Below are 26,956 nucleotides of genomic sequence, written 5' to 3' on the forward strand. Positions count from 1 at the left end.
TATTTATTTTTGTTCTTGACTGACACCTGCGATTTGTTTATAAAAGAAGAAAAGACAAAATGCATGCTTGGTTTGAAAACCATACTGAATTTACATGGAACATTAATTTCGTGCTGTCAATTTATCTTAATGTACCAAGTGATTTTTGTATTGGCAGGCTTGGGGGAGAGTTTAATTTTGCTTTTATTTTGTTAATAACTACAAAAACACTTGATAAAATATATTTAAAGTTATTTGGAAAAACAAGCACAAACATTACTACAATGGAGGAGCCAGAAAGAACATTTTTGATTTATTATTTAAATGTGAAAATGTATATTCAAAATTGACATGCCAGTAAATTAGAAGCTTCCAAAAAATTTGGGATCCCTGGCTATCGTCCTTCCATTCACCTTCAGCCAAAAACTTTTATTTGTCTTCCTTTCCCTCCTCTAATTTCATATCTTCCCACTTCCTCTTTCCTATCTACTTGGTCTTCTTTCCCATCACCTCGACTCAATTCCAAACACTTTTCCTTTCTTTATTCAGTCAATGTAGGTCACTTTACCCCTTCCACCATATAGAAAGGCCTTGTCTGGTTATCTAAACTCCATTTTACAATTTTTTTCTGCGCTCAAACCCGTGTATCAACTCTAAATTTTGCACTCTACTGTAAGGTGCTTCCTCCTAACCACTACCAGAGGTTTTCCATGGTTACCTCGAGGGGGAGAATTCTAGCGTTTCCTGCAATATTTAGATGTCTTCTTATAGCTAAGACCACTCCACCGTTACCTTATATTTTCTCGGTAAGATGTCTTTCGGAATATTCTGTACTTTAGTATATATCTCTTCACCTTCAATACACAATTTTTATGCCTGCTAAGTTATTTGTATTTATACCAGTATTTTTATCCAAGTTATTTGTATTGATATCAGTATTTTACTTTATATGAAAATCCTTTACAAATCAAGAATTTTAAGACAAAAAAGAAGGTGATTGGACCATCCCAGGTGTAATTTACAATAACCTGAGAACAAACAGTAATTGTATGAGTGATGAGGATAAATTGTTGGTTCTAAATAAATAGATAAATAAGATAAATAAGTTGGTTCTGGGCAGAAAATGTTAAAAGTTATGTCAATATGTTTCACCAACAAATTAATGAAGTCTACAAATATGACACAATAGTTCGTTCTTCTTAAATATTAATGACTGTAACATTTCCAAAGAACAATTGCTTGTAAAATTAATGTGCATGCACCTTTTTTAAGACTTGTTGATATACATAAAATCCCATTTAATTGTCATGCACATTTGCTTGGTCTGATGCAACAAAGCAAGACATGTTGTGGTCAACAATACTCAAGAATATTAATTTTGGATGTTAAAGAAGCAGAGACAATATGAAAGGAATACGTATACAAATAAAATTCCATTTGTTTTTCATGATGGTTTTTCTCTTCTCCATTAAAACCCTTAAAACATTTTATTGTTTTTTCCTGAGTAGTGTACTTAATAAAATGTAATCCTGTGGCTCTTGGATCTACACCAAATAGTTAATTTTGGGATGTTGCTTAATTTACATAGTGAGTATGTTGCACACTGTTTAAAATATTGAAATGCCAAAAATAAACAAAACAATATTTAGAATATATGGTATCAGTCTATATTTATTATGGAGATGGGGACTGTAATGATCAATGTACTATGGACTGAATGAGTTATGGTCTGGTGTGGCGTTCTGTGCCTTTGCAAATCATACTCATTATATATCATGTAGTTCCATTAAACATGCCACATGCACGTTCAACCTTGACCGCATGTTAATTGAATTTAAATTTAGTAGTAGTTTGTACAGTGAACCTGTCATCCTAGAACAATGCTTGGTTTAACTTTTTTACGGAAAAAATAAAAAAGTAAACATTTCACCAAAAAAAGACAAACTTTGTATACCTATTAATTTAACAAATATTAAAATACTCCATCTGAGTTTATATGGGAATGCACTGAAGATTAAATTAGATTTGAAAGAGATGTTATTGACATTATGAAAGGGAAAGAGATGCTTACTTTAAAACATAGCTTGTATTCAGATTTTATAATGTCTCACCGTCAGTTCCATAGATGGGGTGACAGGCCCACTCCTTAAAAATCCATTAAAGCAAATATAGAACATGCATGGTCAAGCATTCCTAAATGTACATAGCCTAACTTACACATATACATGTTTATGTGCTTAAAGGAACACTCTGGGAACCATAACAACTTCACCTAGAGCCAATGCTAAGGGTGCCTATGTCTTCTACTATGAAGAATTTTAGAAAGCATAAGGATAGGGGAACAGAGTGCGGTGGCACTAGAGAAAATTATTTGGGGTTAAATCATTCTTGAATGGTTTAACCCCAAAAGGTAAGCCGGTTCCAGGGATCTTTTGGCATCATAACAATTTTATTGTTGATGAAATATCTTCATGGCATCCAAATTGTTCCTTTAATCTAGAATGCATATGTCATTTACTTTAGCTTTGTTGAAAAAAAAAACTATATTTTCAAGCTAGTTCACCATTACTCTGCACTTGTCGTGTCATTATTTCATGTCACTTTAAAAGAATATAACGGATATACATCTATAAATTGTGGTAGCTAACCTGCTAGCAAATGCATAGATGAAAAGTTATTCAAAAAACACAATGCCTATATATTAAATAAGGTTGCAATATCAGACACTGGAAATGCTGGCTGGAGGAGACAATATACATTTTACAATGCTGAATAAATGTTATTCATTGTTGGAAGTATCATTTATTTTAAGAAACCTAAAGTTATGAAGCTGTTGATACAAAAAATAATGTGCATATGTATTTTTAAAAAAACTACAAAGAAATTGTTTTAAATAATCTATCATGCTTCGTGAGAAACAGTAAGCTTGTGTTCATTGGAGCAGTGCGCATAGCACTGAGATGCCATCAAGCAGAAAATTAAATGTAAAAAAATGCATTTTTATGCAAGCATGCTGCGTTAGTAGCGCATGTCAAATATAGCAAAAAAAAAATAAAGCTCATTGAGATACTTATCCCTGAAGAGTTTGTGATGATTCCCTGTCATTCTTGCCACCTTACTGCCACTGCCTGTAGCTGGTAAGGCATACAAAGAAAAAAGGTGTTAATACTATATAATAATTTATAAACCATACAAAGCAAAATCTGTGTGTCCTGCTCTGTCATTTCATAACCAGTAGGTACCTCCTCTTACATAGTTACATAGCACTCATTAGACAAGTAAATAACTAACCCGGTATTTCTGATACTGATTGAGCATCATGGGACATGTAGTTTTGAAACAGGTGTGGTGTCATGAATGTCCACAGACCAGTGACCTCATTAATTCATGCTAAATTCGTCGTGATTCACAAACTGATTTTGTTTCCACTGTGGCATATGTTAGTATACAATGCTTTATAAATAATACTAACAATAGTCATTTTATGAAATACAGTTTGCCATCAACAGAAATTACACTATAACTATATTATACTATTTGCCGTGGTGTACACTGCAACATAGTTGTCAAATCTGTCGGCCATGCAAGTTTTTTTTTTAGATATCCGAAATTACATTTTTCAGTTGATGCGCTAAATACAAAAACAAAAATGTTTGATCTGCTGGAACGTAACAAAAATGTCTATCCACTAACACAACCATTATTCAAGGGACACTATAGTCATCAAAACAACTTTAGCTTAATGAAGCAATTTTGGGGTATAGATTACACCCTTGCAGTCTCATTGTCAATTATCTTCCATTTAGGAGTTAAAACACTTTGTTTATACACCCTAGTCACACCTCCTTGCATGTGACGTGCACAACTTTCCTTAACACTTCCTGTAAATAGTCATCTAATGTTTACACTTCCTTTATTGCAAATTCTGTTTAATTTAGATTATTTTATCTCCTGCTCTGTTAATAACTTGCTATACATTGCAGGAGTCAATTTACAGAGCATGAGAAAATATTTTACATCTGATTAAAAGTGAAACCATTTTGTTTTCCCGTAGGCTGTGTGAGTCACAGCCAGGGGATGTGTGGCAAGAGCTACATAAACAGAAACAAAAGTGACTTAACTCCTAAATGGCAGTGAATTGAGCATAGAAACTTCAGAAGCACTTTCTTTACACAAACACTGCTTTATTAGGCTAGAGTTGTTTTGGTGACTATAGTGTTCCTTTAAAAAAGAAAACGTCAACATTCAGTACATAATAATCCAATATATTCAATACTATCTATCAAAACTGTCTCAACACATATTGAATATTTTTCAAATGTCACACACTGATAGTATAATTAGACAAGAATCATGGTTTTGTATACATTTTAAAGTTTGTATTTTAAATAAAAAAAATTTTTAATGCCTTTTTGGGGTTTTCTATTAAACCATAATAAAAAATCTAAACTCACAACAAATTTTTAGAATATATGAAGAAAGTATAGATTTTGGAAGAAACAAAATTACAATCATCTATTATATCAATACTTACAGAGAAAGGTATTCTCAACTCATAACAAACACTGCAAAGTACATAATCCGTATGGGGTCTCCAAATTATACTTCCTTTTTTTGGGCTGGAATGAGAACAACATTCTACACTAAAATGCTATGCTCATCTTGCTCATGTATATTTCCCGATATAATTACAAGTCTTCATTGGTAGACTATGTGATTATCTTTGTAATGTAAGTTCTCAGAGCCTCTAATTTGCTCTTTTATTTTTATTTACCACAATGCGTGAAAATAGATGGGAGCAATAATCACAGACTCACATAAAATCAAGGATCCATAGCACAGTATGACTCCCACTGTGATATATATCATTAGTATTTACATTCCTAAACATACCTCCTTAATGTTCACTTGCCCAAATAAGGACACATGGCTTTTAGGAGACGGAGTGGTTTTGTAGCTGGAATCAGGACATTCCATAACATTTTAGATGTCTTTACAATCTATTGATTAACTTTATTTAATGGGATAAACAATTTAGATCAAGAACATTTTTACAAATCAGTTTACATATAAATGTATTTATGTTTTGACATGCTACAGATTTTATTTTGTAGGCTATTGATATACTCATAAAGGTGAGCTATTACAAATTAGGAACACTGGGTTAGGAATAAGGCCAATTAAGTTTGTTTTAAAAAGGTTCCAAAGTAGACACTTTTTGGGGCAAGTAATTCTAATTACCATACATTTGATGACTGGCCATGTCCTTAATGTAAAATTACATATGATCTCAGCAAACCCATTACGTTAATATTCTAATTATATTTTTATGAAGAGCATTTTTTCTACTATAATGTAAGTAATTAATTTTGTGTATGCTTGCAAAACCAGTTTGTCCAATAACACTAGTCTTGTCCCATAGAGAATTTAATCTAATTTTTGTAGCCTGAAATTTAATATGGTCATAAAGAACCGACAATGAAATTTACTATAGTGCAAATTCCTATCACTGCACATACACACAAAAGTATCTCACAGTGACATATAAAACAGAAAAAGTTGTAATCAAACAATTCATACTGACATACAAGGGAAACCAAAGGCAATGATTTCCTTAAAAAACGATAACAGTCTATATTTAAATTATTTATTCAATGCCTTACCCAGTGGTTGGTTAATGGTAAATTCTTAGAGTAGTAAACAAAATATTACATAGTTAAAATGCAATTGAGCTTTAATTACATTAATTCTTAGTTACAACGCACACTAAAACACCGCAATTGAAGCTAGTGCAATACACATAAACATATATTTTATTAAAATGATCTGAGTATGCTACTATATTTGCTACTATATTTAAAATATTGTATAAAGGCATGCATAGCTAGTTTTTAATTGCAAACTGATGTTATTCTAAAACATTTGTTTTTTTAATGAAAGGTCCATATTAACTTCAATATATAGAACCAATTTAAAAAAACTACATTAGAGGTCAATCACTCAAGAGTATCTCATAAAGAAAAATAGCAATTTGTGCCTTTAATTTCGAATGAATTCAAAGCTTTCACAGCAGGTTGTAGAATGTGTTTGTGCTATGCAGTTATAGATAGACATGACATAAAACATGAATTGTCAGGAAACTAGAATCAAATTAACAAAGCATACAATAAAATGTGTATGTGACAATGACTAAATGACATTTTGCATATTGTATCGAATTGAAAGGGCAGAGATTGACAATGGAAAATCTTGAAATGCTTCAGATATGCCAGACATATATAGCTATTTCTCCGTTAATACTAGATGAATAAGCAAAATGACTTTGCTTGTGATTAGCTGGCTCGTTGAAAATATATAACTTTAAAAAAAACTCTAATCTGTTAGTCGTATTTATCTGCCATTATGGGAAATAAACAGAGACATGGTGGACAAGCGCTAAACAACTAGACACCAGATTGCCTAAGACAGCAAATACTATAAGTGGGGAACTCCCTTAGTACCCCAAAATAGATTATTGTCAGGCGGTCTTTCTTCTTTTTATAGGGCTGGACATTATTTCTGAGGGTATATGGAACAGATAGAAATGATAACCTATAGTGTAGTATTGATCAATAAGTGAAGAACGCACAACATAGAAGTGTGTGAATGCCCACTCACATATAAAAGAGCTTCAAAATCAGCTCCAGTCCTAATATTGGGCATTGGTATAATCCCTACTTATGGATACATATGTCTCATGCATGGCCCCAGTGATGTTCAGGGATGAGTGTATGATAATAAGCAAAAGAGAGAAAAAATATAAATAGTGTGATATTGTAACTTTAACTTGAGTATTATAATAAAATAGTCTCAAGATCAATATTCCTGGCATAGAGTGGTATAATCCTCATGTTAAGGATGTGTCTGTCACAATTTCTTCAACATCATCATTATAAATATAAAACAGAAAAAAGACACAATATAGTGCTCTCTGTTATAGTGAGTAAATAAAATGTATTAGAACTGTATTCACATTTATTGGAGCAGCCAGAGTTAAAGCATTGGACTGCCTGGGAGCTTTGAAGAAGAAGCTGTGACACTGTGTGTAACTCACCCAGCTAAAGGCAGCTTATCCAAGGTGTCACACGTGTTTTACCACCAAATGTAACAGTTACATAAAACTGATAGTTCTAGCCACAAAGAGAGTATTCCAGCTGGCTGACTAACAGCTCGGGAAGGCAGCCTTACTGTTGATCTGTTATGCTGAAGTGCTCTCAATAGTGTTTATGTCAATACTATGAATAAAGTTATTGCCCTTTGAGTATGAAGCTGAGAAGCACAGTACATGCACGTGGTGTTGTTCTTCTGCCATTGCTACTTTGTCTCGTTATACAACCCATAGAATGCAACTGAGAAATACCTGCACAAAAATGTTATATATCTCTGGAATTAAAGTTTTTTTTTTTTTCAAAAGTAAGGCTGCAGAGACAGGCTCTTTGCACTTTAATCTCTTCAGTAATATAAAGATAAAAAAAGTCTGAATTACAGTATAATACACACAGAGGATCTAATACGTGTAACATTTTCCTTTCTAAAATAACAATGCTAGTTTTCCTTTATTCAGTAATCAACGTGATGATTATATGCTTGTCACCGATATAATTCTTAATAAAGAACAGCACATTTTCAGAATCAAATTCAGTAACTTTTTCTCTTATTTTAAAGAAAGAATACTGCACTGTGTAAACACAGAACGCATATATTACTGATTCACTTTAAATTAAACATTGTTCCATGCAAAACTTAACAGATTTAAACTTCAAAGTAACATTTTACTGTTCATTTTAACTTCATTTAGGAAGCAACAAAGAATAATAACTAAAATATATTTCTCTTCCAGAAAATCCAAATTGTAACATATGTGGGAGTTAATGTAACGTCAACACTCTATGCATTACTTTTGACAAAGCACTGACATTTTTAAGTGATTCATATTCCTAATTACATGTTCTATCTCTTTATCATTTTTTAACCCATGTAATTGAAGACTAGCAATGTATAATAAAAAAGGCCATAATTATATATCACACAATTGTTCAAAGATAAGATATTATTCTCTGCTGACATTATTATTGTATACAAATCTCTTCAAATCATATTAATAAAAATGTACAATTTTGAAAAAAAAAACAACACAATTTTACTTTTCTTTTTCGGTAAACGGCTCACGATTGGTATTTAGAATTGTCAACCAGTTCAATGTCATATTTCATTTTGTAATTTTTTTAGTTGTAGATGTTTCTTGCATAAATTTTCTTTGGAGCCTTTCATAAAAAATGTTAATTAGCTAATGTCTAATTTTATTTCTGTAATTATGTATTCCCTATTAGAACATGCACTCTCTCGTAATTCTATGACTTATAATTAATTGAACGATGCAGTAAAACCCTTTTAAAAGAGTGATCTGCCTGAGGGGAACAGCAATAATTTGTGATAAAGCACCAGTGAGCGTTGATTAGTTTATTTTGCATAAATAAATCTAGATTTTCTTGATTAAAAAATGTTTGCGGTCTGTTAGACATCAATAGGTGAATGGATTGGTCGCTTTAAACATTAGTAGCTAAATGGCCACAACCTTTTCTCAGATAGCAGTTTTCAAAATTATTACTTTCCACTCTTAAAGAGACAGTGAATAGTACAGAGGCACTCTGTTCATCATCTATTAACATCCAGCAACCCTTGACCTTGTCAATATAATCATTGAGAGTGGAGATGTTGAAATATACAGTCTTAAAACCTCATCTACATCCCAATTTCTATTTACTTGCTGGTACAAGCTTCATTCATCACCATACAATCAATATTTAATACATTGTGCAAATTAGAAATATATCACTTTTTGACCTCCCTTACTTGCTTCAAATCTCCAGCAATTACATTGACGTTAACAAAATCAAGTTGTCCTCTTAGTCCTGTTCCTGCCATTATTTAAATCGAGTTGCTATAGTATCAATTGCAATCAGCATGACTATTCAGTATACTTTTTGCAATGTTGATGGAAACAACTTATGGTGTTGTTTAAGCATTTATCAAAGCTACCAAGAGCATGCATTTTTTTACTTTGACCTTCATATCTGTGTGCTTACATGCCTCGTTTCCAATGCCTTCAATTCCAACAATGGCATTGTCAGGGGACGGTTGGCAGCATTTAGTATGCTGGCAAGTATAAACAAATGTCTTGTTTGCACACAAAACCCACAGACTGCTGGCTTGATGGTCCTACTCACGTCTATACATGCAATATAGTCATTTCAGATATGGGGCTGCTGGAGTTGCAAGGCATGACATCAAATATCACTGCAACCTCCGTCAGTATGACTTTCACAGCACAAGAAAGCATTCTTAGAGATCTGTGCATGCCCTTAGCAGCACAAACCTATCCCTCTCTTGTTTGCCACCTGGCATGACAACTGCCAAGCAGTGATGTCCCGAACGTTTCGCTGGCGAATAGTTCCTGGCGAACATAGTGTGTTCACGTTCGCCACGGACAGCGAACATATGCGATGTTCAGTCCGCCCCCTATTCGTCATCATTGAGTAAACTTTCACCCTGTACCTCACAGTCAGCAGACACATTCCAGCCAATCAGCAGCAGACCCTCCCTCCCAGACTCCCCCCACCTCCTAGACAGCATACAATTTAGATTAATTCTGAAGCTGCATTCATTTTTTTTTGTGTTTATTATACATTATCCTCCATAGCCAGTAACCTGTGTTTATTATACATTATCCTCCCATAACCAATAACCTGTGTTTATTATACATTATCCCCCATAGCCAGCAACCTGTGTTTATTATACATTATCCTCCCATAGCCAGTAACCTGTGTTTATTATACATTATCCCCCCACAACCAGTAACCTGTGTTTATTATACATTATCCCCCCATAGCCAGTAACCTGTGTTTATTATATATTATCCTCCCATAGCCAGTAACCTGTGTTTATTATACATTATCCCTCCATAGCCAGTAACCTGTGTTTATTATACATTATCCTCCCATAGCCAGTAACCTGTTTTTATTATAGATTATCCCTCCATAGCCAGTAACCTGTGTTTATTATACATTATCCTCCCATAGCCAGTAACCTGTGTTTACTATACATTATCCTCCCATAGCCAGTAACCTGTTTTTATTATAGATTATCCCTCCATAGCCAGTAACCTGTGTTTATTATACATTATCCTCCCCATAGCCAGTAACCTGTGTTTATCATACATTATCCCTCCTATAGCCAGTAACCTGTGTTTATTATACATTATCCCCCCATAGCCAGTAACCTGTGTTTATTATACATTATCCTCCCATAGCCAGTAACCTGTGTTTATTATACATTATCCCCCCATAGCCAGTAACCTGTGTTTATAATACATTATCCCTCCCATAGCCAGTAACCTGTCTTTATTGTACATTGTCATCCCATACCCAGTAACCTGTGCTTATTATACATTATTCTCCCCATAGCCAGTAACCTGTGTTTATTATACATTATCCTCCCATAGCCAGTGACCTATGTTTATTATACATTATCCTCCCGTAGCGAGTAACCTGTGTTTATTATACATTATCCCTCCCATAGCCAGCAACCTGTGTTTATTATACATTATCCCCCCCATAGCCAGTAACGTGTGTTTATTATACATTATCCCCCCCATAGCCAGTAACGTGTGTTTATTATACATTATCCCCGATAGTCATTTATCGTTGGACCTAGGCAGCATGATGTCTTAGGCCGGCTCAGAGAGTGAGTGAGTGAGTGATTGAATAATATAATATATATGTTCAGAAACATATTAGTAATATATGTAAATCGGGTTCATGCAAAGAGGGTAAAAAGGTATTCAAGAAAAACACACTTATTGCATCAAATTTACAAAGCCAAACTTTTAAAAGCTTTCCTCATTTCTTTCTCGGGATGAGGAATATATCGGTTGTAGACTGCGGATTTCCATCTGCCCAATCTTTTAATAATATGCACTGGAGTGTCAGTATTGAAGGAGACCGAAGCTGCCCCTATTCTAAATGAAAGACCCGAGACATGGATACAACCCAATCTTAGGAGTAGTGTTCTGATGTAGAAGATGAATTTAGCCGTAGTCAGAGGGATTCAGTGAGAGTAGTGGTGAAATGTGTGTGGCATGACTGAGTGTGGGTAAGTAAGAGTCAAGTATTTTAACTGGGCACTAGTTCTAGGTGGGATAAAGTGGTATAGCAGATGGATGAGTAGTTTGGTTCGTTTTAGAGGTTTGTAGAGAAAGTATATAGTGATCATGATTTTTAGAGATATCCAATATTTTTAAGGTGGTCCCAGTGCCACCACTCATATCTGGTGTCACAATAGCTTGCATTTAAAAAAAAACAAAAACTTTTTTGACTGTAATATAGTAGCAGTCAGTTTCCTTCATACGTGTGCGTTTCAGGGCCTGCCAGGGCACAGTGTCACACCAGTGCAACTCATATCTGGTGTAACAGTAGTGTACATTTAAAAAAAAAAAAAATACAGGGGGCTTGTTGTCACCTTTCGGGGACCCTTGGTGTTGTACGTGGCTGGGTGGAGGAAGAGACCTTCAATGATATCAGTAAGGACAAGGAACGGGACATGGCTAGCTTGGTATCCAACCTTGTGCAAATGGGGAGTTTGCGGTTGTGCAAATGGACTGTTTGCGGTTGTTTGCGGTGCGTTAAACGGGGAGTTTGGTCTGTCACTGTGAAGCGGGCGTAACCCTTACACTACCTGATCGATACAACATCATACTTGATGTTTTAAAGCACGTTATTCCAAACAATTTAGGAATGTTAGGTGATTTATGCCCTTTATGGATTAAAACCAGACTCTGCATCAACTATGTAATTTTCCATGGGAGTTTTGCCATGGATCCCCCTCCGGCATGCCACAGTCCAGGTGTTAGTCCCCTTGAAACAACTTTTCCATCACTATTGTGGCCAGAAAGAGTCCCTGTGGGTTTTAAAATTCGCCTGCCTATTGAAGTCTATGGCGGTTCGCCAGGTTCGCCAGTTCGCGAACATTTGCGGAAGTTCGCGTTCGCCATTCGCGAACGGAAAATTTTATGTTCGCGACATCACTACTGCCATGTGTTATTAATGTCTTGCTCATTGTTTCATAACCTCCCAGTCAATTGTAAAGATCTCCAAGGGCATCTTACATACTCATCCTAGACTGACGGATAGACCCAGGTACTGCTGTTTATTGGTAAATATTCCAGAAGACCAATTAGGCCTTGAAAAAAATTAAGGTTGCAGCCCATGCACAATTCAAAGCAGTGCTGAGTCAGCAAAGGCAAAATGTGATATCCCGAAACAACATCATTTTTTTAACCCCTTAAGGACACATGACGTGTGTGACATGTCAAGATTCCCTTTTATTCCAGAAGTTTGGTCCTTAAGGGGTTAAATCATACTCAGTAAAAATGCAGTCCAAAACCTCTGTATGTTAGTGACTAGTAGGAGCAATAATTCCCACTACCCCTCTTGGCAGCCTCCACAATACTGGACAAGCACAATTAAATGTCATGGCAATATAAATCACTATAATACAATGATATACAAAATAGGATTACAGTTCTGTTTATAAATGGCTCTGTAAACTCTGTAACTACTGCTTTGCACCTGATTAGCAAAGAAAATACTAGCAGCTATTAAATTTGATACCAGGGTACACATTTAGAGTGGAATGGACCGTAATCTGCAGAGTCAAACAAACAATATGAAACAGGTCAGACGTCAAACACAAATTGCAGAAGCTCATCCCTGTTCATGAAATTGAGATGGTCTTAAATCCCCAGGGCACAGATTGCATCAGTCAAGGAAACTGGAGTGTGTGGAGATTGGTGTCCTCTATCTTATCTGGATCCTGCCTAGTTTGGGTAAGAAGTGAAATGACTGGAGTTTCTGTCTAATCTCTTTATATGTGTGATGATTGCAATACACTAAAAGTAGTTTAAAAACTTAATTCTCACCAGTGTTCCTATTGCCTGCCAAACACGAACAATATATCCTAATTCCACACTAGCAAGAATATGCTTATATTTGGAAATCATCTGTAGCATTCAGCTGCCAGAAATTAAATCAATAGATTTAAGAACGTGGGTTTGAATTACTTCCAGAGCTAAAAAATATCACAAGTAATGGATTTGTCATGGTAATTCTGAACGTTATTGCTTATCTTTGCATCAATGGCTGCTGCATGTTGCTGAATAGCAGAACTATGAATAATTAAAAAATCTTCATCTTTACATAGGAATAATTCTCAATGCATAGAGGGCATATTTATTTCCATGTGTACATTATGTTTGCCCTATATGTAGCTATGAAACATCAAGAAAATGTTGATTATATGCTAAGTTACCAAAATGAAGGCTTGTGTTGCTGTAGTACAGTGGAAAACAAACTACCGTATATACTCGAGTATAAGCCGTATAAGCAGAGACTGGGCCCCTTAAAACAGCATTAACACCCAGCACTCCCAAGCAACCAAGTCCTGCTGAATCTTCAGAGCAGAGACTGGGCCCCTTAAAACAGCATTAACACCCAGCACTCCCAAGCAACCAAGTCCTGCTGAATCTTCAGAGCAGAGACTGGGCCCCTTAAAACAGCATTAACACCCAGCACTCCCAAGCAACCAAGTCCTGCTGAATCTTCAGAGCAGAGACTGGGCCCCTTAAAACAGCATTAACACCCAGCACTCCCAAGCAACCAAGTCCTGCTGAATCTTCAGAGCAGAGACTGGGCCCCTTAAAACAGCATTAACACCCAGCACTCCCAAGCAACCAAGTCCTGCTGAATCTTCAGAGCAGAGACTGGGCCCCTTAAAACAGCATTAACACCCAGCACTCCCAAGCAACCAAGTCCTGCTGAATCTTCAGAGCAGAGACTGGGCCCCTTAAAACAGCATTAACACCCAGCACTCCCAAGCAACCAAGTCCTGCTGAATCTTCAGAGCAGAGACTGGGCCCCTTAAAACAGCATTAACACCCAGCACTCCCAAGCAACCAAGTCCTGCTGAATCTTCAGAGCAGAGACTGGGCCCCTTAAAACAGCATTAACACCCAGCACTCCCAAGCAACCAAGTCCTGCTGAATCTTCAGAGCAGAGACTGGGCCCCTTAAAACAGCATTAACACCCAGCACTCCCAAGCAACCAAGTCCTGCTGAATCTTCAGAGCAGAGACTGGGCCCCTTAAAACAGCATTAACACCCAGCACTCCCAAGCAACCAAGTCCTGCTGAATCTTCAGAGCAGAGACTGGGCCCCTTAAAACAGCATTAACACCCAGCACTCCCAAGCAACCAAGTCCTGCTGAATCTTCAGAGCAGAGACTGGGCCCCTTAAAACAGCATTAACACCCAGCACTCCCAAGCAACCAAGTCCTGCTGAATCTTCAGAGCAGAGACTGGGCCCCTTAAAACAGCATTAACACCCAGCACTCCCAAGCAACCAAGTCCTGCTGAATCTTCAGAGCAGAGACTGGGCCCCTTAAAACAGCATTAACACCCAGCACTCCCAAGCAACCAAGTCCTGCTGAATCTTCAGAGCAGAGACTGGGCCCCTTAAAACAGCATTAACACCCAGCACTCCCAAGCAACCAAGTCCTGCTGAATCTTCAGAGCAGAGACTGGGCCCCTTAAAACAGCATTAACACCCAGCACTCCCAAGCAACCAAGTCCTGCTGAATCTTCAGAGCAGAGACTGGGCCCCTTAAAACAGCATTAACACCCAGCACTCCCAAGCAACCAAGTCCTGCTGAATCTTCAGAGCAGAGACTGGGCCCCTTAAAACAGCATTAACACCCAGCACTCCCAAGCAACCAAGTCCTGCTGAATCTTCAGAGCAGAGACTGGGCCCCTTAAAACAGCATTAACACCCAGCACTCCCAAGCAACCAAGTCCTGCTGAATCTTCAGAGCAGAGACTGGGCCCCTTAAAACAGCATTAACACCCAGCACTCCCAAGCAACCAAGTCCTGCTGAATCTTCAGAGCAGAGACTGGGCCCCTTAAAACAGCATTAACACCCAGCACTCCCAAGCAACCAAGTCCTGCTGAATCTTCAGAGCAGAGACTGGGCCCCTTAAAACAGCATTAACACCCAGCACTCCCAAGCAACCAAGTCCTGCTGAATCTTCAGAGCAGAGACTGGGCCCCTTAAAACAGCATTAACACCCAGCACTCCCAAGCAACCAAGTCCTGCTGAATCTTCAGAGCAGAGACTGGGCCCCTTAAAACAGCATTAACACCCAGCACTCCCAAGCAACCAAGTCCTGCTGAATCTTCAGAGCAGAGACTGGGCCCCTTAAAACAGCATTAACACCCAGCACTCCCAAGCAACCAAGTCCTGCTGAATCTTCAGAGCAGAGACTGGGCCCCTTAAAACAGCATTAACACCCAGCACTCCCAAGCAACCAAGTCCTGCTGAATCTTCAGAGCAGAGACTGGGCCCCTTAAAACAGCATTAACACCCAGCACTCCCAAGCAACCAAGTCCTGCTGAATCTTCAGAGCAGAGACTGGGCCCCTTAAAACAGCATTAACACCCAGCACTCCCAAGCAACCAAGTCCTGCTGAATCTTCAGAGCAGAGACTGGGCCCCTTAAAACAGCATTAACACCCAGCACTCCCAAGCAACCAAGTCCTGCTGAATCTTCAGAGCAGAGACTGGGCCCCTTAAAACAGCATTAACACCCAGCACTCCCAAGCAACCAAGTCCTGCTGAATCTTCAGAGCAGAGACTGGGCCCCTTAAAACAGCATTAACACCCAGCACTCCCAAGCAACCAAGTCCTGCTGAATCTTCAGAGCAGAGACTGGGCCCCTTAAAACAGCATTAACACCCAGCACTCCCAAGCAACCAAGTCCTGCTGAATCTTCAGAGCAGAGACTGGGCCCCTTAAAACAGCATTAACACCCAGCACTCCCAAGCAACCAAGTCCTGCTGAATCTTCAGAGCAGAGGTATCATCTCTGGAAGATCTACTCAAGAATACCTGTATTCCTGTTTCCTTTAAACTCTTATTTTAAAATTGTGTTCTATTCCATCTCCCTCCCTATACTATCACTACTTAATTGATACCTATATCTCCCATCCTGATCTTCTGTTCTTGTTTTGCTTAAAGCTGCTGTGATCATGTCATTTTATGTTCATTCTTTAAGACTTTTTGTTAATTGTTTGTTTACCTAGTGTTACTACTCACTGATAATCTTGTAAATTTATGTTCATGGTTTATGACTTTCACCTATCTGATCCTTCCTATCTTTTTATCCCAAATGTTATCTCCTTTTAGTTTTTCATCTCTAATTAATTACCTCAATAGCCCCATGTCTCCCCACCCATAATAGTGTGTTTTATTTCTTTTTTTTTCTAACCTCAGACCTTATATTTCAGACTGGGCCCCTTAAAACAGCATTAACACCCAGCACTCCCAAGCAACCAAGTCCTGCTGAATCTTCAGAGCAGAGGTATCATCTCTGGAAGATTGCCCACCCACCCCTCCCCACACCATCCCATCCCATGGTCGACAACTTACTTATAGATAGTGCACATCAGCTGGTTTCCTTAACACACCAATCAAATCACTAAACCTCTCCTCACCTGAATTTATTTAACACACTGCATCCTTACATTGGTTTAATCACTCATTGATATTTGTGTGTTTGTATATATGATCTACATATCTATATAATACACTTTTTCTAATGTTCTCCCTTCTATTTTTCACTTTAACACTAACTTCTCTCATCACTAAAATATCCCTATCCTTTCACTCACCTGTCCCTAGCAACACCATAATTATTACTTCCACCTTACTCCCCTCCCCTCTCTATTCATCTCATGCACTCTACACATACCTTTCCAGCCTATCTCCACCAACTCCTCCCAAATCCTCTACATACATACCCTCCTACAAAACTTTCAAATCCTACTCCCACCTTCACTTCCTTTCTATCCTTCTGCTCCTAGCTGCTGGTGATGTCTCTCCTAACCCCGGCCCCCTCGCAACAAACTCAGCACATACTAACCCAAGGATCCACACTAATCTCATACCCATCTCATGTTCCTCTAAATCCTCCTTCAATACTGCCCTCTGGAACGCACGCTCTGTTTGCAATATAACTAAATCCACTGCTGTCCATGACTTCTTCATCTCTCGTTCTATAGATTTACTAGCCATAACAGAAACCTGGCTCTCCCCCTCTGACACTGCCACCCCTGCATCTTTGTCCTTCGGTGGTCTCCAACTTACCCACAACCCAAGAAACTCTGAATGTAAAGGTGGTGGTGTTGGGTTTCTCCTCTCCCCTCACTGCTCTTTTAAACCTCTTCCCACCCCCCCTTCTCTCTCTTTCCCATCATTTGAAATACACTCAATTCGCCTTTTCAAACCCTTCTCTGCTAACATTGCTGTTATTTACCGCCCCCCTGGTTCCCCTCTTCTCTTCCTTGACCACTTTGCTGCCTGGCTACCCTATTTCCTCTCTTCTAACATTCCATCCCTAATTCTCGGGGACTTCAATATTCCTATAAACCCACCTTTGACCTCTGCAGCCACCAAACTACTTTCCATGACTTCCTCCCTCGGGCTATCGCAGTGGGCAGATTCTCCCACCCATGTAGCTGGCAATACCCTTGACCTAATCTTCACTTATGCATGTACAGTATCTAATATCTGCAACACTCCATATCCACTCTCTGATCACCACCTCTTATCATTTGCTCTCACATACCCCCTCACCCAAAAACCTCAGCCTAACCCCCCTCAACTCAGGAGGGACCTTAATTCTCTTGATCTCCAACAGTTGTCAGCTGACATTGATTCACAACTGCTGTCCATCCCTTCCCTCTCCTGTCCTTCACAGGCCATCTCCATATATAACTCTACTCTTACATCTGCCTTGAACACTGCAGCGCCACTCCAAACAAGCACCTCGAGGAGGACCCGCCCCCAACCATGGCATACTAAATCAACGCGCTACCTGCAAAGATGCTCCCGTTGTGCTGAACGCTCCTGGAGGAAGTCTCGTACACAATCAGACTTTCTCCATTATAGATTCATATTGTGTTCATACAGTGCAGCCCTTGCCCTTGCCAAACAGTCCTATTTTTCCACTCTCATTAGTTCATGTTCCCGCAACCCCAGGCGTCTCTTTCACACCTTTAATTCTCTTCTTCGCCCTGCTGTGGCCACCCCCAAAACTAACCTTACTGCTGATAACTTCGCATGTTACTTCACTGACAAGATTGAACAGCTAAGGAAAGAATTCTCCCCTCCTTGCCTTTCTGTTTCTCAATCACACATAGATCATGCCTTTCCTACCCTTCAGACATTCTCCCCAGCTACTGACCAAGAGGTGGCTGCTCTTCTTTGCTCCTCTCGCCCCACCACTTGCCCGCTCGATCCTGTCCCATCTCACCTTATTAGATCTCTCTCCACTTGTCTCGTGCCTTCTCTAACACACATCTTCAATTGCTCGCTCTCCTCTGGCATCGTCCCTGCTGACCTTAAACATGCCACTGTAGTACCTATACTAAAAAAACCATCCCTCGACCCATCCACCCCCTCTAACTACCGTCCCATATCCCTGCTCCCTTTTTCCTCAAAGCTTCTGGAAAGACTTGTCTTTACCCGTGTGTCTCATTTCCTCAATTCCAACTCTCTCCTTGACCCTCTTCAATCTGGCTTCCGCCCTCTCCACTCTACAGAGACTGCCCTTATCAAAGTTACTAACGACCTAATCGCAGCTAAATCCAAAGGCCACTACTCCATACTAATTCTTCTTGACCTCTCAGCGGCCTTTGACACCGTTGATCATGCTCTCCTTCTTCAAACTCTTCAATCGCTTGGTCTCTGTGACTCTGTCCTCTCATGGTTTTCCTCTTATCTCTCCCAACGCTCATTCAGTGTCTCCTTTTCTAATGATACCTCCTCCCCTTGCCCTGTCTCAGTTGGAGTTCCCCAAGGCTCCGTCCTTGGTCCCCTTCTATTTTCTCTTTATACTGCCTCTCTTGGCAAACTTATTACCTCTTTTGGATTTCACTACCACCTGTACGCTGATGACACCCAGCTATATCTCTCCTCCCCGGACCTCTCCCCTGCCGTCCTGCAACGTGTCACTGCTTGCCTTTCTTCCATCTCTGACTGGATGTCCTCCCGCTTTCTGAAACTCAATCTCTCAAAAACTGAGCTCCTTGTCTTTCCTCCTCCTAATACTGATCCTCCTCTTTCGCTCTCCCTCCAAGTTTGTGGTACCAACATCAGTCCATCCTTGCAAGCGCGCTGTCTTGGCGTCATACTTGACTCTGGTCTCACCTTTGAGCCTCACATCCAGCATGTTGCCAAATCCTGTAGATTCCATCTTAAAAACATAGCCCGCATCCGCCCCTTTCTTGCACCAGATACTACCAAGGAGCTTGTCCATGCTCTAGTAATTTCCCGCATGGATTATTGTAACCCTCTCCTGATTGGTCTCCCCAATAGCCGTACTGCACCCTTACAGTCCGTAATGAATGCTGCTGCTAGATTGATTTTCCTCTCTAGTCGTTTCTCTCACACCTCACCCCTCTGCCAGTCCTTACATTGGCTTCCTGTATGCTATAGGAGTCAATTCAAGGTACTAACTCACACCTATAAAGCACTGAACAACTCTAGCCCCTCTTATATCTCCTCACAGATCCATAGGTATGTCCCTTCTCGGTCTCTCCGTTCTGCCCGTGACCACCTCCTGTCCGTTGTCCGCACTCGTACGGCCAACTCGCGCTTGCAGGACTTCTCGCGGGCGGCTCCCTTCCTATGGAATAGCCTGCCTACCGCCATCAGACTCTCCCCTAGTCTTGCATCTTTTAAGAAGTGCCTTAAAACCCATCTCTTTAGGAAAGCTTATGGCCTCCAAGACTAACCCTTACCTCACATACCTGTCTCTTGCCCTCTCCAAAAGGGCAGCCCACCTTATTTGATTGTAAATTCCTGTCCTAATGTGTTTTACACCCCACCTCCTATAGAATGTAAGCTCGTTTGAGCAGGGTCTTCTTCAACCTATTGTTCCTGTAAGTTTATTTGTAACTGTCCTATTTATAGTTAAATCCCCCTCTCATAATATTGTAAAGCGCTACGGAATCTGTTGGCGCTATATAAATGGCAATAATAAATAAAATAAATAAGCCGAGTTTTTCAGCACATTTTTTGTGCTGAAAAATCCCAACTCGGCTTATACTCGAGTCAATGTCTGTATTATGGCAATTTACATTGCCATAATACAGACAGGGGGCTGTGGGGGCTGCAGAGCATTTACTTACCTCTCCTGCAGCTCCTGTCAGCTCCCTTTTCCTCCGCGGCGGTCCGTTCAGCACCTCCGTCAGCTCCCAGTGTAAGTCTCGCAAGAGCCGCGGGGTCATAGTGCGGCCGCGAGACTTCCACTGTAAGCTGACAGAGGGAGCTAACCGGACCGCCGCGGAGGAGAAGGGAGCTGACAGGAGCTGCAAGAGAGGTAAGTAAACTCTCTGCCAGCCCCCCTCCTACACAGTGCACACCACTGGACCACCAGGGAGTGAGAGCCCCCCTCCCTGCCATGTATCAAGCAGGGAGGGGGGACGAAAAAAAAAAATAATAAAATAAATAATAAAAAAAATAATAAAATAAAATAAAAATAAAAATTAATTAAATATAATAAGAAATAATAATAAAACAATTATTAAAATAATTTTAAAAATTAATAAAATTGCCCACCCCCCACCAAGGCTCTGCAACACACACACACACTGCACTCATACACACACACTGCATCCATACACACACACTGCACTCATTCACACACACTGCACTTATACACACACACTGCACTCATACACACACACACTGCATTCATACACACACACTGCATCCATACACACACACTGCACTCATACACACACACACACACACTGCATTCATACACACTGCATCCATACACACACACACTGCATTCATACACACACACACTGCATCCATACACACACACACTGCACTCATACACACACACTGCACTCATACACACACACACACTGCATTCATACACACACACTGCATTCACACACACACACGCACACACACACGCACACACACACACACACTGCATTCATACACACACACTGCACTCATACACACACTGCACTCATATACACACACACACTGCATTCATACACACTGCATCCATACACACACACACTGCACTCATACACACACACTGCATTCATACACAGACACACACTGCATTCATACACACACACACACTGCATCCATACACACACACACTGCATCCATATACACACACACTGCACTCATACACACACACACTGCACTCATACACACACACTGCACTCATACACACACACACACACACACACTGCATTCATACACACACACTGCATTCATACACACACACTGCACTCATATACACACACACTGCACTCATACACACGCTGCACTCATACACACGCTGCACTCATACACACACACTGCATTCATATACACACACACTGCATTCATACACACACAGCATTTATTATATACACACACTGTAAATAAATATTCAATTAATATAATTTTTATAGGATTTAATTTTATTTAGAAATTTACCAGTAGCTGCTGCATTTCCCACCCTAGTCTTATACTCGAGTCAATACGTTTTCCCAGTTTTTTGGGGTAAAATTAGGGGCCTAGGCTTATATTCGGGTCGGCTTATACTCGAGTATATACGGTAAATGTTTCAGACATCTGTAGAATAATCATTATTTAATGAACTATATTTAACACACATTAAAACAATTGGAAGAATTCCACATAACAAAGTCAGTACAGTAGAGATCTATAAAGGCACCGTGGGCCATAATAAACCATTTTTTTGCATCAAAAATATACAAATAGTACTTAAATAAATTATATTTGCAATGTTAAAAACTACTAACTGACTCTTTTGTAGAGGTGGGTAAGAACATGACATAGAAAAAAAATATGCCTTGTCTTAGTATAGATCTCAGACATGTTTAATGTGCTTCTGGAAGGGATTTCTTATGTCAGGCTTACAATTAGCATTGAGATGTTTATGAAAAAAGTCCCAGAAGTGAGACAGGCTCACTGCCTTTTCTTCTGGGATTCTCACTGATTTACAGCATAGGGCATGGGTAGGCAACCTTTGGCACTAGTGATATTGTGGAGTACATTTCCACTGATGATTTACCAGCATTATAGGAGATGTAGTCCACAACATCTGGAGAGCTGAAGATTGCCTACCCCTAGAATAGAGGTGAAAGGATTAAAATGTTAGTATTTGACGACCAAATATGGACAGACTATTTTAGATATAGCAATTGTTAAATGTCAGCTTAAAGTGAACCTGTTGCAGACCCTCAAAGAGATAACTTTTTAACCTTGCTACCAGAAATACATGTTGTTGGTTGCTGAATAAGCAATTTCATGTTTAGCTGATGTAATATTGTCATGTTACTTTTTCTGTAACTATTGTCTATAAATATGTTTGACTGACCCTTAATTAAAGTAGTAGTAGTAGTAGGTAGTAGCCCAATTAAAGTTAAATGCATGGAACACTTTGCCCAGCAGTGTAATTTGACCCCAACACGAGGGATGGAATTAGAGTACCTGGATAGTTCCAGCAAGATAGCCATTTTAGATGGCAGTAAGCAAGCAGGAGATTGTCTATGCTAATCTACCTACAGCGCACAAAAAAGAATAAGTGGACTATATGCTATAGATTGCCATTGATGATGGGTACAAACCAGGGAAAATGAGCTTAAGAAAATAGCACTCCAATCTGCAACATTTGAATTATTGTAATAATTCTGGATAAGGTATATAGGACGGCATTTTGTTTGCATTTGTCATAGGTTTTAGAAATACTACTAGTCAAGTCAGCAATTTCCTATCTACTGCCCAAAATTGCAAGATTATTTGAATGCTTCTGCCAGGCTCATCTTTCTGTCCTCTAGTACCTCCCATTATCTACCTTCTGTCAGTCCTTACATTGGCTTCCCATAAGATATAGGGTTCAATTTAAAAATAAAAAATAAATGTTCCTGACTTTCAAATCTCTTCATAACCTTGATCCTATGTAACTATCCTCACTGATACACAAGTATGCTCCATCAAGGCTCCCACTCTCTGCCGAAGACCTGAGTCTATCCACTGTTGTACTTGCACCTCTGACTCTCACCTTCAAGAGTTCTCTAGGACCGCACCCTATTTATGGAACTCCATTCCATACTTCATTAGACTCTCAACCAGTCTCCATCCCTTCAACAAATCACTGAAGACTCACTACCTCAAGAAGGCATATCAATTAAACTGTTAACAGCTTTCCCTCCATACACCCACATTGCTTCTCTCCTGTAATTGTGTCATTAAAAAAAAGAAAATTCTTCGAGCAACCTACTATTCCATTACATAAAATATGTCTTACCCTTAGTTCTTGTGTCATTTTATCCCACTCACCTTGGAATTGAAACTCATTTGACCATGGCCCTCAGCATCTTCTGTACCTGTATGTCCAACTTATTGTTGAAACTACTTGTTTGTAAGTCCACCTACTGTAAAGCACTGCAACATTTTGGGGGCCTTTGTTGGCACTGTGTGAAATTAGAAAAACTTACCCAGACATATTTGATATTTATTTGTAATATAATAAGGGCAGCAAATAATCATGAAGTAATTGGTGCCAAATTAAATACATCTAGCATACGTTAGCTTTGAGTGTGATACAAATGCTGTTGCGTATTTTAATACGCGAAAGAAACACATTTTTAATGTTCTAATTTTTGTAACCATGCATGTTGTTTTTTGCAAAACCATATGTTTGTTCACAAAGACGGAAGAAAAAATAATAGGTGTTTCAAATGTTACATACACACATTATGTGACAAGGGATGTAGTGAGAAAAATCATTCAATAGTATATTTTATTAAGGACTTCAGAAATATATGTTTTACTGACCACAGTCAAGACCACTCCACACCCATAAAACACTTTAACTTAATGAAGTGCGTCATAAGTGAGAGATATCCTATTTTACCCCAGTTTATAATTACTATAGGAAATCAGCACTTAAAATATATGATATATGATGTCATGCCTTGCAACTTAAATCAACTATGGAACACAAAACAGCCAGGGAGGTTTGCTGCCTCCTTCTGTTAGCTCCCCTGAGCTAACAAAAGTAACAGGCATGCTCTCCTTGAGCTCGCCTGCTTCCACCCCCACAGACCTCAAGCCAGCTTCTTCAGATCTTTAGATGTCAGATCAGCTCCTTTACAGAAATCAGATGAGATGTGCGTGCATGAGCCGCTGTGTGAGCACACCCATGCTCACAGATTCAGAGGCTTCTGAATAAGAAGACTCTGATTGTTTTTTTTCTAAAGAAGAGACTGGTAAAATCTGTAGTTAAAGAAAAACTCTTTTAAGATCCACCCCAATGAATAATACACCCCTGCTAAATAGCAAATTCTATTTTAAAATAAACATTTTGTTGTTGTGGTGTCTCTTTAAGCTGATTAGGCTGTATATCTAAAACTAAATGTCTCTAAAAAATCCCTCCGATTTTTGAAAACCCAGTTGACTCGGGTGGATACATACAATTGCATGCTTCTGTATCATGATATCTATTCTCAGAGCTTAATTGGATGATGCAAAATATACACAATTTTGCAGCTCTAGAGAACAGGCAACTTTGGTCTACATAATTATGTTTTTGGTGTATACTGTGTATCTTTGGTCTGCATTTCCCATAATTCCAAAAAGAGTTAAATTAATCAGCAGTCCAATCTTAGACTCTAGAAGAAAACAAGACTGTGTATGTTTTTTTTTTTTTAATATTTACTTTTACAATTCCCCAAAATGAAGGGGTTTTAAGTATTCACTTTTCACTTTGACACATGTTATATCAGCATTAAGGTCATTATATAATAAAGCGTTACTCATGGATGAGCAGAATGTATGGGATAGAGGAATCAATTGAAGTACAGATTTCTGTGCAATATAAACCCATTGGTGGTATGAATCAGAGTTTATTGAAATAACGAATGCTATCAGAGTTTGTTGAAATAACGAATGCTATTACAATACAATCAATATTGAAATATAAATCTACATGATCCAGATATCTTTATTTATACCTTACAGATGTAAAAGGAAGCAAATTAAATGAAATGGAATATGCTTAGTTTCAGAAATATCAATATTTAATATATATTTATACACCCTCCTTCTAGTGACTAATTATAAACAATACAGCACAATACTATAATAGTGAAAATGAATTGTACAGTTGGATAAATACTTACTGTGTTCTTTTTTATTCTCTCCTCTCTTGTGAGCCCAGAGATCTTCCAGCCTGTAATAACAATACATATGTTTAGGGCAATTTATGAATATACAGTCCATTGATATAAAAAAAATCTAAATTTCCACTTAGTGGCAGTGATACACTGTGCTCTAACAGATGTGGCTTGACCCAATTAAGTTATTTCCTCACGAATACATCTCATTTCCTCAGCCTAGATGCAGAGAAAGCCTTTGATTGTGTGACCTGGCCTCATCTTATCAGAGTTTTTTGCTTTCATTAATCAAAATCAAAAGCTTGGACTTCTTACTTTGACTTGGACAGAGGTGTATGCCAGGGGTGTCCATTATCTCCCTTACTTTTTTGCAATAAACCCCCTGTTGAGGACTCTTGAGGCCCTCCTGGAGTTCAGGGGTATTCCCATTGAAGAAGTAACCCTTAAAGTGTCAGCATTTGCAGGTGATGTATTGGTATTTATCAACAATCCTACATTTTCATTAAAGCTGCTATTTGACTTGCTTACCACCTGCCGTACAATTGGCAGTTACATGGTCAACTGGCAAAAATCTACTGCCTTTTTTTAAAATGCTATCCCTCGATGCCCAGGGGACACTCTGATATCCAACTCACTTGGTCTAACTCACAAGTTAATTACTTGGTTGTCCATATCTCTAGACAATTGTCACAACTCTATTATGTAAATATATCATACTAAAAGTCATACTTGCATCATGCACGATACACTTGGGAGATTGAGACATGTCCATCGTTTGACTTATACATGTTTAAACTGTGACCTTTGAAAACTATTAAGATTGTAATAATTATAGCACCAGTTTTGAGTCCTGACCATGTGACACAGATCGAACACAGCTGTCAGATAAACCCTCATGGAGAAAATAAAACCCTCCACACGATGTCCAAACTTCTTCATTTAATTCATTTTTGTGTCTATTTTTAATGTTTCATTTTAACTTGTTTAAAAAAAATTAAATGCAGAAAAATTTGCTAACTTTTACATATTGCTAAATAAATACAACACATATTGTTGCAAAATAGAATAAAAGCTTATTCTAAAATACCTTTAAAAATAAATCTCGCATATAAATGTTTCATGTATTTTTAATCTACACTTTCATCTATATAGAAATATTTTGGAGTACACTTTAAAACTAGCACAGTTCTACAGGTGTCCTTTGTGTCCCTTTACTTTAAAAATGTTGCTTCACAATTATGAATACACAAAGCACCTGTTTAACAGAATATGCAAATTCATCCACAACATATTTAAGCAAGAAAAATAAAAAAAATATATTTTTTTTCAATTATCCCTGATACATGTGGCACTGGTACCTTATTAATGACATTTTACAGAGGAATACAAAAAGTCCAAAGGAATCTAAGGTCTCTTGAAAAAGAATTGTCTTGTTTTTAAAAATAACTTTGCACATCATATGTAATTTTAATTAAAATTAAGAATGTTGTTATATTTGTTGAAGATCACATTGAAAAGTTTGAATTTATGCTAATGCAGGTGACTTGTTATTAGTGTTTAATCACAGTCATTAAACACTTATTAAACTAATTAAACATTAGTAATATGTCATATTC

The 26,956-nt window shown here is 38.4% G+C and overlaps 1 protein-coding gene across 2 annotated transcripts in view; it reads right to left on the reverse strand.

Annotated features, from left to right (window-relative positions):
• The window catches only part of SYT1 (synaptotagmin 1), a 597,051-nt gene that overhangs the window by 342,560 nt on the left and 227,535 nt on the right, over nt 1-26,956 (reverse strand). For both annotated transcript variants that reach the window (XM_063446974.1, XM_063446973.1), the window contains exon 3: nt 25,347-25,396. The gene's annotated coding sequence lies outside the window, so the exon portion shown is untranslated. The remainder of the gene's footprint in view (nt 1-25,346; nt 25,397-26,956) is intronic.

This window comes from Pelobates fuscus, chromosome 3 (assembly GCF_036172605.1).
Source record: "Pelobates fuscus isolate aPelFus1 chromosome 3, aPelFus1.pri, whole genome shotgun sequence".
NCBI classification, from domain to species: Eukaryota; Metazoa; Chordata; class Amphibia; order Anura; family Pelobatidae; genus Pelobates; species Pelobates fuscus.